Consider the following 17,919-nt stretch of genomic DNA (forward strand, 5'->3'; position numbering starts at 1 on the left):
TTGGAAGTGGTGTTTTAGAGTCTGTAGCTCCCATGCTTTACATGCAGAGGGAACTTTTACAAGTGCCACATCATGTTCACTCCACATTGGTGAGGAGTCAGTCCTTTAGCCCCTGTGCTTTGGAATGCCTTGGCATTAGGCAAATGCCCTTGCTCTGTTGTTTTAGATGCCTGCTAAATTTGTTTATTTGTGTTGGAAACCATACTGGGACATATAATTTAGTTATCTATGTTTGTTTCAAACATTTTGCTGTTTTCAATCTGTGTTTTGATTATGATGGTTTTATGCATATTAGTTTTTTAATTGTTTTGTGAATCTTAGTTGCGCTTTGCCACTTTGGGAGTTCTTTGATTAAAAGGTTTTTTTTAAAATCTAAATATATAAATAAGGTCCCAGGTTCAGTCTCAGCATCTCCTAATAGGACTGGGGGGAAACCATGACTTCATACCTGGACAGCCTCTTGGTGTAGCCAATGCACTACTTGACAAACCTGTGCTCTAACTCTACCGGTATGTAAGATAGTTTCCTATGTTTGGTGAGAGAAGAAGTGTTCTCTGTGTGCTGTCAGCTACACCTGAGAAGGACATCTATGGGGTTCACACAGGCATCTGAGTAGCCTCTGTGAGAACAAGATGCTGGACTAGGTGGGCCATTGGCCTGATCCAGCAGATTCTTCTTGTGTCCTTGTAGATACATGTGTCTGTCTCCAGAGAGGAACCTGTGCACACCCTGCCCCCACATTGGGGGGAAAGTGCACCCCTCTATAGAAAACAAGTTCATCGCCCCCATGTGAATGTGACTGGAATCATGGGGAAGAAGTGACTTATGCTTCCTGTGTTATTGCTTCTTCTGAACAACTGAAGCAGTTCCTGAGGACCTCCCATCAAGAAAATAAAAACAGGCCTCATGACTGGAAATACATGGGGTGTTTGGTGCAGGCTCAAGCTGGCTGAGGCTTGGTATCAATGCTAGCTTACTAGTTCTTCTACCCCAGTTGCTAAATATAATTGTTTGGGCATGAAATAATCTCTGCTACTGTTTCCTATCCAAAAGGAATATTATAGGGGTTCAAAAGTGGCCCCAGATTCCAAGAAGCAAAATATGATGCGCTTAGCTCAGGGTAGGTACTGAAAAGTGAACACAAAGTAAATGGACTTATATTTCAACCTGTAGTTTACTATTTTCTTTTTGTAGTAAACAGAGATGTTCACTATTTGAAGCTATACTATCAGCATTGGGTGCGTGTCAGACATGGGTCGTACACACATTTGGCCACATGGTGATTAATGGTTTCCTTTGCTGTCTGATTTTCTTCTTCATTTCTTTCAAAATAACATTTCACCTCTCCAAAATAAACACTGAAGGGAAATAGATGAGTGGGTACGTCACCACAGAAATATCTGAAGCTAAATTAGTGAAGCCCCCAAGAGGGTTCTCATTCTGCTTCTTCCAGTGACTTCTGGGTATCTTTTAAATCTATTTACTTTTCTGTGCATTTACCCTAAAATATACAGTTTGTACTGTGCAATCAATGGCCACTACTCACTCCAAGCAATGTCCCAAACACATTAGCATATGCATTGCTTATCTTTGCAATCTTTATAACCTGACTTCTGATCAGAACCTAGTTTAACTGATTACTTTATGTATTTATTATTCACCTTCCACACATGTAAGTCAATGTACAAAATAAAATAAAAACAGTCAAGAACAACACAGAAAACAGCAGATAATTTTTTTAAAGCAATACAAAGTAGACACCTGGGGAAAGACCTGCTAAGACACTCTACTGATTTATTGATTGATTGATTGATTGATTGATTGATTGATGACTTGCTTCCAAATAAATGTGCACTGGGAGTCTAGACAAATCCTGCCCTGTTCACATTTCTTTTGGGAAGTAAATGTCCATAATAGAGCAGATATGAAGATTAAGGCTGCAGTCTTATGTACCCTTAACCAGGAGTATGCCCCATTGATCTTGGTGGGACTTATGCATGAGTAAACTTGCAAAGGGTTACAGAGGGTGCATGGTGAATATGTTAATATCCAAGTTTTCCTACTATGGTTTAAGACAGTTGTCCATGTTAACTGAAGCATCTGTCTGGCTTAACAGAGGCTAACTTCTGAGCAAAAATGGTATGTGCTGAAACCAAAGGTGTGGCCGCAGCCTGGAAAGAAAGCACCTGTACATAATAAAAGACTGAAGGCTCAGCCTAGTGCAGCATTCTGCTCTCACAGGGGCCAAACCAAATGCCTATACAATGTCCTCAAGCAGGGCATGAATGCAACAACATTTTCCAGCAACTGGTATTCAGATTACTGAGACATTAAAAAGTTGATGTGAGTCAGGAAGGATGCTTCCAGTTTGATGCACCAGATGAATACTGTCATGCTAGACACTACTTTCTTTGCTTACCTTGTTTCTGATCATTTATGGTGACAATTGCAACCTTTGTGCAGCAAAGCTGCTCATTGAACATTAGCCTTTAGGCAGAAATCCCTGAATGCTTTGTCTGTGATCATCTTGCTTCTAATACATGCATCTGTACAAAGAAAGCCATTTATTCTTAAAACATACCTATACATTGTGGCATTGCGCTGCTCAAAAGCTAGATTGCAAATCCCTGGAACATTGCTGTCATGTGGCAGGGAGCCAATCCTTGTGTTTGAAAAGGAAACTATATTTACTGAGCAGGGTACAGGTAACAATGTTTTCGGGTTGGAGGTGGGGAGATTAATATAGATAATACTAGGTTTCCACTTTCCTATTTATTCCCACATATTTTAATGTGGGGACCCTGGAATTTTGTCTTTGTAGCTACACCATGTCTGATTTTGATTTCGTCAATAGATATTAAGTGGATTTTCCAAAACCTCAAAATGAGTACTTCTTTGATGATACAATTTTCTCTTAAGTGTGTGCTAATAAACACCTTCACCTTCTTTTTAATCAGGCTTTGGCATCTGAAGGATAGAATTTTTGTTGGTGCCATAACAAAATTAACTATAAAAAGCAAGTTTAAATTCCATCATTAATGGGAAATCTCCCATTAATGACATCTTCCCAGCTATTGTCGTACTACAATATTGCTAGACTCCTTTATTGTTGACCATGGCCCATTCTGGCTGAGGGTGGTAGGAACTGGAATCCTGTGGTATCCCTGGCCTAGCCCTCTACCCCTGACCTAGAGTAAAATACATACTAACTTCAGCCATTGACATTGGTTGTCCAAGGCCCTATTGCTTAAGATGTGGTAGTTTGAGTCTACAATATAAAGGGTAGAATTCAGTGTTGTGCAGCTAAGGTGATCATTCCATCTACACAAGCATTTCTGTTTGCCAGATGAAGCAATCTTCCTTCTCCTTTCCCCATGCACTGTTCTGGGGCTTCTCCCTCCCCTCCCAAGTAAAAGTGGAGGAAGTCCCATTGAGCTAGTGGGACTTGTTGCGCTGGCTTTGGCAAGTGCAGCCATTTAGTTGAATTCAGCTCAAAGTTTTACAAATAAATCAAAATACCTGCCACAGTTGGATAAAGATTAGAAGGAAAAGTCACACCCTTTCTAACAACATTTGGTGCAGGAAGGGAAGACAGCCGACTGGCATACCTCCACAGCTTAAAAGGTGGCATTGCCCTTGAGTTTCAGACCCACCAAAGCTGAGGCAAGTTTTAAATCTGTGATTAACTCTTCCATTAATGCTAACCATTACATTGATTAAAACATTGTAGCCTTGTGGACAGTGCCTCCCAGGACACACGAAGTGGTATGTTCTGCGCGACTGTATGACTTGTGTTTATTAGTTGCCCAATATATTTATAGAGTAGGATAGACTCCCTTTTTAATAAGATGAACCTCGTCAACCTTTAATTGTCAACGTGGTGGGAAATCTTCTGCCTTTTTTGCTTGCAGCTATTTCACACGCACCACTTAATAGAGTAGCAGAGGAAACTGTCCAGCTACATGTTAATGTGCCCCCAAATTCCCTCTGGGAATGGTCTTTATCTCTGTTGCTTGTAGCACGTAGGCTTTGTAAATAAACCGAAGTTTTCATTTCCCTGCTTTGTTGGCAAGTGCTGCCCTCGACAGTGGAGTCACACTGTCCTTTGGGTTAAGACACTTGTTTATGTGTTGTCTCAAAAGCCAGGCAGAGGAGGGGCCTTGCACAATAGTTAGCTGTGTTATGTCAGCATAAAAAGCATAGCCTATTTCTCTAGCTGACCAGTTTGACTGATAATGCATGCCATATAACTAAGGCAAAATTGTTACAGCAGCAGAGAAATCTCAGGAATTTCCCCACTATTATTTATTTTTCTTATAGTAGGATGAAATAAACTCCTATCTTGGGTCCACCAATGTACATCTGCTGTCACTTGCATCCATTTCCATCCTGAGTTGTATGTCATTTTTGCTGATGAGAATGTAACTTCTTTCTTTTCCTAATTTTTAAAAATAGAAATCCTCTTTCTCAGGGTGCAGTTACAGTGGTACCTCTAGTTACGAACGTAATTCGTTCCGGAGGTCCTTTCTTAACCTGAAACTGTTCTTAACTAGAGGCGTGCTTTCACTAATGGGGCCTCTTGCTGCCGCTGCGCTGCCGGCACACAATTTCCGTTCTCATCCTGGGGCAAAGTTACTCGAGGTAACTCTTCCAGGTTAGCAGAGTTTGTAACCTGAAGCGTTTGTAACCTGAGGCGTTTGTAACTCAAGGCACCACTGTATTTCTCAGTTATTTGAACATGCATGATGAATGTGAACAGATGTCGTTGCACTGATGTATGCATTTCTTATCAAAGAAGTCTTTGTCCTTAGAATGACTTCTACAGGTGTGGAGAACACTTAGCACTTCATATGAGCTGGTCCTACGAGATAGTGCCTGTTCAGCCTTGCTGAAGCCTGGAAACATTCTATTTTGTCGTAATGTTGTTTTGAATGCTGTTGTTAGACGGTGTTGATGAAATATGCTGTAATTACAGAACAGAAGGTGTCATTTTTCACTATGGCTAAACAGGAAAACCCAAGGCAAGGTTAATATTTATGACAGAAGGGATAAACCCTCAGGTTGTACAGATGTAACCATACTGCATAAGTGTTCGCTCTGTCTAAGGTATAAGAACCAGAGACTGGAACCTGCAAGTGAACTCACAGTAACTTTGATACAGTATGTTTGCTGCAACATGGAAAATCTACAGACTCTTTGACTGATTTAAAATATATTCAGACCAATTTTCTATCTAAATAGCCAATTCTAAAAAACAAAATTCCACCTGAAATAGCAATTAAAACACACAATAAAATAAACTGGAAAGACCTACAGCACAAAAACAATCTAATATTACAGAAGGGGGAAGGGTCTTTTTGAAAAGAACAACAAAATCAACAGTGTGTTTTTCTTTAGTTTTCCTGAATGTGGGTTGTTTATACCTAAGAATGCTAATAAAAAGGCTGCATCCAGGAAAAAGGAAGCAAGACATAATAGAGTATATTTGATATTGTCTGCTTTATAACTTCACTTCCCTCACTATTTTCCTCGCAAGAGCTTGTGATATTGTATATCTGCAACAAAAAACAGTAGCATAGGATGTCATTTGGTTAGAAATCAGCTTCTGGAAGTCAATTAATAAACTCACAAATTCAATAATATAACATCAAGATCTCAGTTCAATATCTCACCTGAGGCTCCAGAAGGTGACATACAAGGCTCTCATGCTAATTTTGTCCTCCAACAGGCATGTGAAACAGGTACGGCTGAGGGAGAATGACTCACCCCAAAGTCAACCAGTGAGTATCATGGCTGAGTGGGGATCCAAACCATGGTCTCCTTGGTCCTCGCCCAGCACTCTAAGCAGTGAATCTCACTGACTATATATATATATATATATATATATGGTTAACTTATATTAAGACTTTTTATCAATGCAAGTGATAAATTTGCACCGTCTATTGTGCTTGCTGTTTTCAGGTGTTAGAACCCATGGTAGAAAAACATGATACAATAGGAGAAGTTCAGCCTATTAATGAACTAGTCAGTTATTCTGATTTACCAATTTCTTCTCTTAACAGCAGAGCTGTTCCCATATTTCTATTCCTCTCTCCCCATTCTGTATGGGGTAAATATTTCTATATTTCTATATTTCTATTCCTCTCTCCCCATTCTGTATGGGGTAAAGCTTTCTCTCCACTTTCAAGTAATAGTCCTCTGGATAACTTTTGTGTTTCTGGAACATCAGTTGAAGAAATTACAGTACAACAGAAATTAAGGGCCAAATTTCTGCCTTGCAGAAAATGTACCTGTGATAAATTAAGGTCTCTCTGACCCAATAAAAAGCTACAGATTGATATTCCTTTTGTTGCAGCCTGCAATTTCATTAATTTTATTGACAGTAATTATAACAAGTTGAATTTATGGAGACCATAAAGAAAAATTAGTGAACCACATCAGAATGTCAGCATGCTCAGCTTGCTATGAGCCGCCTTTAAGACTTTTTTTTCCCGTGCAACTGGCAGTCCTGTTTATAATTTATAACTGGATTGGTACTCCAGAATTAATCCCTGACAACATAGGTTTAAAAATATACTGTACTAGGTGTACCTTCCTATCCTTTCCCTCCCTTAGCCACGAAGTGATCACTTATCAGTAGTTAAAATTATACCACCCCATTTTGCTTCAGAGTCGTGCTGTCAAAAGAGCTCTAACAGTGCGACCCCATTGTTTTTAATGTGTTTAACTGACAGGCAATTGCAAAGGGCTACAGCCTCACAGAGCAATCCATACTCCAATTGTGCTGGGCTGGGAGGAGGATTTGGAGTGGGCAAAGGTTTCCCTCTGCCCAGCTTTACTGACTAAGACAGGCTTCCACCAGTGACAGGTAGGTAGCCGTGTTGGTCTGCTGTAGTTGAAACAAATCAAAATAATTCCTTCCAGTAGCACCTTAGAGACCAACTAAGTTTGCTATTGGTATGAGCTTTCGTGTGCATGGTATCTAAAGAAGTGTGCATGCACACAAAAGCTCATACCAATAACAAACTTAGTTGGTCTCTAAGGTTTTACTGGAAGGAATTATTTTGCTTTGTTTCCACCAATGAGTCATTTCCCCTCCTACCCATCAAGCATGTGAGCAGAAGTACCATCAGTGAGAGTCCTGTCAGCAGCAGTCATCAAAAGGCCCCCAAATAGGGCATTCTAGTTGTGGGGAGAGGCTCAGCTGGTCTTGGATCCCAAGCTGGTTCTATTGCTGTTGCATATGGCATCTGGTCAGAACATTGCACCAACTTCAGACTGGCACAGTGATAACCCTGCACTCCTACCCTTCCTCCCCAGCCACCATACATGGCAGGGCCAGCAGATGTGGTGGTAGACCTGCTACTCCATAAAGGCTCACCAGCTGATGGCCAGGGTTTGGATTGATTCCTAAATCCGCAACATAACTGGACCACAAAAATTACTAGTGAATCTGCCCTGAGTGGGGCCTGAACCCAAAGCTGGGAAAAGGGAATCCCTTAGTTTTACAATAAAACAAAATCATTTCTTTAAAAATGAGGGCCCATCCACCTATAAAATAAACTCAAAGCAGTTTGGAATGATGATGATGATGATGACGTATGAAGCACAACAAGGGTAAACCAGAAAGTAGGACCTAATTGTTTTCTATTTAACATACCACATTTCCTCCAAGGCATTCAGGCAGGTGTTCAGGTCTTCCCCCATTTTTATCCGCATGACAACCCTGTGAAGTATGTTAGGCTAAGAGGTAATTACTGACCCTAGAATATCCAGTGTGCTTCATGGTTGTGTGAAAACTGGACCCTACAGGTGAAACTGGAAAAATTAGAATATTGTGGAAAGGTTCATTTCTTTCAGTAATTCAACTTAAAGGGTGAAACTAATATATGAGATAGACTCATGACATGCAAAGCAAGATATGTCAAGCTTTTATTTGTTATAATTGTGATGATTATGGCGTACAGCTGATGAGAGCCCCAAATTAACAATTTCAACTTTGGGGTTTTCATCAGCTATACGCCATAATCATTACAATTATAACAAATAAAGGCTTGACATATCTCGCTTCGCATGTCATGAGTCTATCTCATATATTAAACTCCAGTAGCTAATGAAAACAATTGCTAACATAAATGGACTTTTCCACAATATTCTAATTTTTTAAGTTTCACCTGTATATCCTTAACCACTGTCAGCTCATTGGCTTTACACTTTCTGTAGATTTTTAGCCACATATCTATTATCATTATTTATATCCTGTAAAATCATAACACATTCATTTTATATGTTGATAAAATATATTAACATATATATGCATTTTTAAACTATTGTTTTAATAATAAGCATTTGGAGTGGGGTGAGCTTGAAATCTATAGGTTAAAAGAATTTAAAATGCCCCCCCCCCCGAAAAAGGATTAGAGAGATCAAATTAAGATACTGCACAATACCCTTAAAATAGGTTCAGACAGCATGACATAGGTGCCATTCAGGATCAGGAAGAGCTTGAATGGCTGCTGCATAAAGCCTGCAGTTGCGGTGGATTGCTTTATTTCCTTACATTGTGGCACAGCCATATCTGTCAGCAAGTTGGTGGGTGTGAGTCAACTTTCCACTCTCTTGATTTTACTGCACAAATAAGGAGTTGGGTAGTTAAAGTACTAAAACAAATTCATTCTGACGACTATTACAGTGTGGATACATGTGCTGCAATTTATTCAACACATCTCTCAGTTACCCCACTTAAACAGGCAATTTGCAGCATTGCTTAAAATCAGTCCCATTTCCCTGGGAACTGGGAATTGTGGCTCTATAAGGAGAATGGGGGTGTCCCAAGAATTCTCAGCACCCTTAACAAACTGCAGTTCCCAGGATTCTTTGCAGGAAGCCCTAAAGTGGGGGATACTGTATTAGAGCTTTAAATGTATGGGGTGGGATTTGACGAAGTTGTTGTGTGCACGGAATGAAGTCCACTCATGCAACAGGACTTGCCCTTCTCTCCCCCCCCCCAGTGCTCCCTGTGCCGATGGTGGACCTTGGGGTCTCAACGCCTTCCGCCTCTCGCTCTCCATTCTCTCCATCATAGTTGCAGCAACCCCTATGACACACCCATGGCCGTACTCCCTAAATCCACCTCTGCCACTGCCCCCTGAATCTGATCTGGAGTATAACAGGTTTAGGAGCAGATGGGAGCAGTAGAGGGTGGAAAAATTTCACTTGAAGACTGGACCTCTTTTCCATGCACATAGCCCACTTATAGCACTACATTAAATTCCACCCATGGTGTGGATGTGGAGTATTTTTAAAAGATATTTTTAAATGCATATACAGTACACAGAATAGTAGTAAGTTTTATTTATGGCCATTGACCCAACACATAAAAATACAATTCCAAAACAACCTATAATATTTAAAACCTTCGCCAGAGGCTGAAACCCTCTGCTCGTTACTAAATAAAAGCACAGACTGTCCGACTATCTATTTTTGCATTTTGGCTCCTGGATTAGCGGGGTTCTCCTGACCATATCAGAGCCCTTTTTTCTTCTTTAGGGTACACAGAATAAATATACACAGTTATGTGTGTAACAGGGGATTCCCCCCCTTAGGCTTCTAGTCATGTCTGGAGGAAACGTTTGTACTGATCATGCTGAGGAAGAAATGGGCCACCTTGAGACTGTTAGTATTTTGCAGGAGGGATTCAAGTGAATATCAGAATTTTAGGTATGAACAACTAAAGTGTGTTAAAATGCTCTGTCACTCTAGTGCAGCAAAACAATAAAAAAGCAGACCTTTTGCAGTTAGGAAGGTGACAGGGAAATGTACTGAGAAATGTGTGATATGAACAAGCAGAAAGACTTATAAACACCGTACAAGCAAATCAGGATGAATGCTCATTGCCGTATAACTTCCCTGCAAACAAATCAGAACAAACACTTGATAAATATTGAACACGGTCTGACCTGTGTTTAAGCTTTGCGTAAGCAAACCAGGATGAATACTCAATAAACTGCTCCTTTGGAGAAGACTGAGATAAGCCTGCCTCCTTACATGCTGCCTTTGCAATAGTGATTGGCTTCCCCTCCTCTATGCTGGAATTTTAGTAAGAAAAAAAGTGAAAAGCAGCTGCATGCTACATATCAAGTGAATGTCAAATTTGACCCCAAGTTTGCATATGGTTGCAGCCTTAGCTGCTTAAAAACATAGGTCTGCCACCATCCCATGTAATTTGGTCAATTAATCTGTAAACAACCTGCCTAGGATTCATATGTCTGCAGTCCTGGATGGTGAATTAGTCCATTGAGAGCTTTCGTGTCCAAGTACTGGACTGTGGCCACTGTAGCTGAAGCAACATCCTCTGACAGTATAAGGAAGAGAAGTACCTGTGATCACACTTTTCTCAAAAGAGCCCCATCCTTTGTGAATCAATGGTAAAGGATAGTTCAGTGATTTGGGGCTCCTGAGACTAAACATTGCTCACAAGATTAAGGGGAAAGAAGGGCTGTCATCTCTTCTGTTTGTCTTCCCAACAAATAACAGTTGGGAAGCACACCACGGTTGGGGAAAGAAAGAGGAGTGCAACAGCATCAGTGCATAATGTTGTTGGGTCAGGGTGGAGGTCATGTCTAAGCAATGACAAGAGAAGGTAAACCATAATGAACAATGTATCCAGTTCTTTCATCCACACTGTTTCAGCACCAGAGCTCTTTTAACAGCTGTACATTTGCCTTTGCGCTGAGGCCATCTGGGCAGCTGACCTGCGGAAAAGTCCCATGTTCACAATCCTATATTAGCTGATAGGCAGAAGTCAAGTCAAATGGGATTCTGAAAGTGGACAGGGACAGAGCTGGGTAAGGGACATTGTTCAATGGAAGCTGAGTAGGTTTAGCCTACAGAATAGAAGTCTGAGGTGTTGTTAATATTATAGCCATCAAATATTTAAAAGGCTGTCACATGGAATATGGAGCAAGCTTGTTTGCTGCTCCAGAGGGCAGGACCAGTGGATTTAAGAAAGGAGATCCTGAGTGAACCATTAGAAATAACTTTTTGATGGTAAGAGCAGTTTGACAGTGGAACAGAAGGTGGTGGAGTCTCATTCATTGGTGGTTGAATGGTCATCTGTCAGAGATTCTTTAGCTGTTATTCCTGCATTGCAGGGGGTTGGACGAGAGTCTAGATGATCCTTGGTGTTCCTTCCTACTCTACAGTGCTATTATTCTATGGTTCTGTGAAGCTGATTTGGGTCAGGAAGAGTTTCCAGCACGGACTACAGGGCTTCAGCTTTAAGCCAGGTTAGGAGGAAAGCATGAGTGTTGCAAATGGCTCCCATTCTGAAGCCCATTTGTTATATATTTGTCATGAGGCTTCCCAGTGGAAAACTCTTCCTTCAGAAAGACCTGGCCAAGGGCAAAGCATTTCTCAATCATATTCCAAAAACACTTTTCCTTCCAGTATTCTCAGACTTTGCTTGTTTTGTGCCATAATATCAATATTATACCATCCACCAGCTCTTCCCATTTTAGGGCCTTTGGGTCTGGGATGAAAGGTGCTGCTATCCCTATCTGTTACAGACCTAGCTATTGATCTCTACACCTCCCTGTGGCATCTCCTGCACAATCTACAGTATGGCCACCAACCACCTCACTGTATTGATCTCCAGCTCCCTGTCGCCAGTTGGGTGTACACTTACCACACAGAGTGTCTCACCACACACCCTGTGACTACAGCACAGAGACTTACTTGAGGGGAAAGGTCACAGATGAAAGGGCTCTATCTGCCAATGATTAATAATAGCACCAAATGAAAGCAGAACATCATTCTTGGCATTCTTGGATCTCCCCTCCCCTTTCTTATTTGCTTACTGACTTGGGACCAAACAAGATGAGATTTTGTAGGTCAGTGGATGGATTTTCCACCTTGTCTAATTTTCTTTTAAGAGTACAGTATTTATTCCACCACCCCATCTTATTTAGACTGGGATCATTGCTTTTGGGAAGGTAAGTTACTTCCCCCCACCCCATGCCTCTTCCTGTTGTCAATCGCCTGTCCCACCACTGCAATTTGTCCATTTGAATATGCATCTATATTTATAACTATCTATCTGCATTCTCTTATGGTGCTAATAGTGGTTTGGGGTGAGTAATTTAGGTCTGGAAAATGCTATAGAGGTGAGCCCTGACCCAATATGCTCCCTGCATAGCTGTATTTTATTTTTTATTTTTTGGAGAGCGATCCAATCACAGATGTGCAGCATCTCATGTTGTTTTGTGCTTTGTGAAAAGCAGGCATGGGGAACTTGTTGAACTACAATTGCCATCATCCCATTGGCCATGCTTGCGGGGACTGATGGGAGTTGTGGTTCAGCAACAGGCAGAGGGCCAAAGGTTTCCCACACCAGGTGTAAAGGAGCAGATGATTGACTCTTCCCCACAGCTTTCAGACAGCTCATGGTCCTATCCTCCCAAGGAAAAGTGGACCTACCCCATCTAGTTTGTAACAGCAAACTTTGCTGGCCAAGTTTGTCACCGATAAATCTACAGCTGGCTACTACTTGTAACAAAGCAAAAATGTTTGTTTGCCATCCTAACTGATTGCAGCCTGTGAAACAATTGCAGGCATGAGAAAAGAAGCATTACAGCCTAGTAAAATGGGCAGGCTGGACTTCTTTTCAAAAGGAACTCTTCTGCCCAGCCATGGAGTTGGCTGCCATCAGAGACTTTGACTTCAGATGCATGCATGCTTCTTCTCAACTCACAATGTAGCTCAGCAAGTGTGATCTGCAAAAGTATTGGGTGGGTAGTGCAACTTTGTTCATTGTTTTAATGGATCAGTCATGTCCTCCTCCACAATATTCCGTTCCATTTTCTCTCCCACCTGATTTTTTTGTTTTGCCTCTCGCTCTCCTCTTCCCCAACCTTCTGCCTGATTTGTTGCGGACAGGTTTTTAATCAGTCAAAAGGTTTGCAATCAGTGCATTGAACCAATTGGTAGGCTATATAGCCAAACTGTGCTTTTAAAACTTACTTTTCATTTAATCAGTGAATTGAACCTGTTGGTTGGTAGACCATATAGTCAAGCTGCTCTTTTTAAACTTAAGTTTCATTAGTTTCATAAATATAAAAATACACACAAGCCTTACAAAATGAATACAGCACTTCAAAGACAATCAGGTAAATTGTTCATTAAAAGTTTTTCTTCTCAACCCTTTTCAGTTTGTAAGGGGTGGGGGGAATGGAGAAAACCTTAGGCTTTAAGAATAAAAGCAACTTATGAATCTTACTGCAGGAATATCAGCTCAGCTTTCCCTTTCCATCTTCTTCTGCCATCTCCACCCCTGCCCACCTGACCCCTCCCAGGGGAGCACCATCAACTATTGATAGCAGTGGGAGATCAAGCAGACAAAACAGAGAGGTGGCATAGCTTTGATGTGGCTCTGTGCAAATGTAAGATGAGAGATCTGTTTCTGAAAACATGTGGAGAGTGGAGCCCCTTAAGGACGTGAACCACCAAGTAGGGAAAAGCCAACAAAATTGAAAGTAAGAAGCTTCATAAATACATTTAGGAGTGCATGTAACAGTGAGCTCCTTGCATATTATGGAGAAGCCTCCTGCCCCTCACCACTCCCCAGGGTGGTTTTCCTGCCAAGTTCCCTGACACAGTCCCAGCATTCACAATGCAGATTGAACAGTGATAAAGTGTGTAGGTCACGGTCATGAGCAACTGTGTGCACCCTGTCACATGAATGCTTACGTTCTCCCTTGGCAGCTATTGTTTGTTTTTCAGTGTTGACACAGAGAGCTGAGATGTTGTGTGTCTTGCTACCAGCTCCCTTCAGAAATTGCCTCTTCCTTGCCCTGCATGCATAGGCAAATATTTGTACGGACAACCAGGTGGATCAGTGCAAAGGAGGAGACAATCGTTGAGTTGCGGCGAGGTCAAGAAGGGCGCTGCATGGAGCCGATTCCCACACCATTTGGGCCACAGGAAAATCCAGCACATGCCAGTGGCCAAACCAGCTTGTTGCCACCACTGTATCTTATTCAGCTTTTGGCACACTAGTGCAAATTTCATTCATGTGGCATGTCTGACGATGGACCACAGGTAGAATCCAGCACATGATGGTCTATGTCAGGGCCACGATGGGGAACCTGCTGTTTGGGGGAGTGGGGAGAGAAGGATGCCCCCCACACCACTGATTTTTGCCCTGCTCACTGACAGCATCTGGCACCTGACAGATTACACCTGAGGGGATGCATCTCAACAGAAATGTCCCCCCTCCAGTGAATGTTCATGTGTAACTGGCTGAGAACTGAGAACTGGCATGCATAGGATTTTCTAGGGTTCCTAGTACTTTTTCTGTGGACTCCACATCCAATGGTTATGATACTGAGCCCTTTACTAAGGTTTATATCTACCACACCCAATATCTGATTTAGACAATCGCTCTAATTTTCTTTTAAACCCCTTCTCTCTACCAGAAACACAATTTCTGCATTAGCAAAAGTAGCACCAGAATGTTCTTGAATGACTACAACATAAATGTTTTGTTAGATTCCTTAGAAAACTGTTTTACAGTGAGTCAAACCATTGGTCCATCTAGACCTTTATTGTCTACTATAACCAGTAGCAAGTCTTCATGTTTTCCAACAGCCCAATCTGGAGAAGCTAGACATTGAAGATTGCATGCAAAACATGTGCCCTACCACTGTGCTGGAGCCCCTGCTCTTCCTTGAAGGACTTCACTGAAAAAAGAATATCTCTGAGGTGGTCAGGCTAAATCCACATGTTCAGGATTATGGATACTTCTTGAATAAGCCAAATTCTGCCACCAATAAATAGCACATTGACTAGAGTAATGAAACCATTAATGTGCTATTAGTTCCACTGACCTTTAACATCCGGGTGATTGGATGCAATCCACATCCCATTTAAAACAAGAGCAAAATGTCCATTGATTTTAATGGCATGGTGGTACCTCAAAGCTTAAATTTGTTAAGTGAGGTCACTGATTTCAAGTTATACCAACTGCTCAATATTCTCAGTGAAGAGGTTACATTAAGTAATACATCTGAATGTTGAATGTGTAAGTTTATGTTAAGAGTAAATAAAAAAACAAACAGCATTAGATGTACTGCAATGTACAGCATTAGATGTGCAGTGCCAAAGGCAGTGTTGTTGTTGGTTCACTCCCTAAAATCCACTGTGCCGTAGCAAAGCAGGAGTTTCTCCAACAATCCTGTCGCTGGATCTGTTATTCTTTGCAACTTTAAATAGTTCCCTCATACTGTAAAGCGGATTGTGCAAAACCCCAGCAAAGGGAGCGGGTGGGTGGGTGCAGCCCTCATCATGAAGAAGCCACGAAGTCTGGAGCTGTAGCCAGATTTCCTTTGCAAGGTGAGGTGTGGCCAGCTCTTTGTGGGGAGCTGCCGGGGAGGGATCCACACCCTCCGTTCCCCCCCCCCTAGACTGGAGAGCCTGAAGCTGGCCACAGGCCAAGCAGCCAGACGCCAAGCTCTGGGCTCTCAGCACTGGGAGAGGTCGCTCGGCCTGGTTATACAATGGCATTATCTCAAACTAACCACCGCTGCAGAAAGCCTGAATGTTTCCTGTCCTTCTGGTCGCAGCACAAACTGTCCGCTTTCCAGCCCACTTTCTTACACACTCACCGGCCCTCGGTCGCCAGACAAGCTGAACAAATGTCTAAAGTGACTTTCTCTCTCTCTCTCTCTCTCTCTCTCTCTCTCTCTCTCTCTCTCTCTCTCTCTCGGGAGCTGCAGCCTCAGCAAGCTGTAACTTATGGTATTTTTATCCCCTTCTGTCATGACTGACATGGCTATGAGTCACATCATGAGAAAAGGGAGTAGCTCCTGCTTCAGCCTCTTCAGTGCCAGACAATTCTGTCTGCTGCCATAGTCAAAAGCATGGAGTACTATTCTTTGAGGCGATTCCCCTCCACCCCACATGCACTGTGTGAAGGTCTTGAGAGAACAGCTCCTCTGAAAGCTGACTTCAGCACACGACTATTGGTGGAAACAGGCATGCTCATAGTTTTTGGGCTGGCGGAAACAAAATGGCCAAGATTGTGCTCGAGCGAGGAGCAAATGGGTGTAGCAACTGAGGTCACCCACCCAAAACATCACCACCACACGTGACAAGCTGCCCACCAAAATTAGGATTTTATATGGTAACGGGAACTCTGGATTAAACCTAAAGAAAGGGCAGGGTAGCGTTGGAAGACAAGAGCATCATGCAGACACACTTGTAATAAACTTCCATCTGGAATATGTCCCCCACCCCAGAAAAATGTAAGAGTAGCACAATTTCTATGAGTAGAAAGGTCTTTATTGCTGATTTTCCATCTTTTTAAAGGGGTGGGGTTTTCACTCAGGAAGTGGCATATTGGAGGGGGTTAAAATGGATTTTAAAACTTAATGATTTTTAAATTCTTCGTGCAGGTGGAAGTCCTTAAACTAAAAAAACTTCATTGTTTATAACCCATTATTTATTTATTTATTTAGCCTTGGGTCTGGTTAGTATTCCAAATGTGAGTAATGAAATATGTTCTTGTATTATCTACTTTCATTACCAGCTTCTAATCCTTTTTAAACAATTTTTTTTTTTGGTCCTAAGGCACTGAAATACATTAGTGTAGCCCAGGGGAGGGGCAGGCAGGGGCAGCTGCCCCCCCATCAATTAAAAAATCAATAAAAATGCATAGCTAACAGAGGTTCTGCCCTCCCCCACTAACAAAAATCCTGGCTACGCCCATGCAGAAGAAGTGTGCATGCACACAAAAACTCATACCAAGAACAAACTTAGTTGGTCTCTAAGGTGCTACTGGAAGGATTTTTATTTTTATTTTGCAAGCACTTGGTTCTAGTTCTTATGTTTAATGTCCTGAAAGAGTGAAAAGGCTAACTTGTATAACCCCTTGTGTTTTCTGATGGTAGGAAAGTTATAATGCAATCTCTGCAGCCATCGTTTGTCCTTTTTTTTGGGGGGGGGGGTAAGCACAAGGTTTCAAGACACAAGTGTAAAAGGAAATGGTGGCTGCTGCAGGAGCCCAGCTGTTTGGGGAAAGTACAATAGGAACGCTGTGGGTTGTGATCTGAGGTTCAAGAAATCAGAGAGCCAGAACTGGGGGGAACACATGGCAAAGCCTCTGTATACCTTTCATATCCCCATTACTATTTTAGGGAAAATTTAACCTTCACCTTCTAACCCGCTTGCTGCTGTGCCCAGTTATATCACCAGTACAGGCAGAATCAGACAATGTTATAAGACGTTTCAAGGGTGCTTAACCGGGTTTGATTTTCCTGAGCTCTAGATTCTCTGGTGTACAGATGACCAGAAGAACACACCAATTTGTTCAGCTTGGGGATGCCCAAATTGGCTGCTTTTTCCTTTGCAAATATATTTCAGGCTCATTAGACAGTTTGTCCGTTAACATGATTCACTTGAAACAAAACTTTTGGGTGTGTGCTCAGTGGGGACCCATGGAAATCAACAATGCTATATATATCCCAGCCTAATTTAGTTACCAGCTGATATTGCTCCAGTCAAACAGAGGAAATTCTGAAGTTCCTTATTATTCCAGCATGCTGACAGCACTTCAGGCACCTGGCTGTCTTATTGCCCAGTTCAAAGTATGTTTACTTGGAGGTAACTTCCACTGTGTTTAATGAGGGTTAAGTTCAGGTATGTGTCCATAGGATAGCAACCTTATCACTCCTTTTTAATAAAATAGAAATATAGCACAATCTGTAGAGTATTATGGTGATTTGGCCTAGATTTTCTGATCGCTCCCATTTTTGATCATGAGACATTTTTCAAAGCCATACTGTCAGTATGGAATATTATGTCCATTTATAATGTATCTATAGCATATATGTCTTTTCTTACAGAAAAAAGCATAGAAGGATA

Source organism: Lacerta agilis, chromosome 7 (assembly GCF_009819535.1).
Source record: "Lacerta agilis isolate rLacAgi1 chromosome 7, rLacAgi1.pri, whole genome shotgun sequence".
NCBI lineage: Eukaryota > Metazoa > Chordata > Lepidosauria > Squamata > Lacertidae > Lacerta > Lacerta agilis.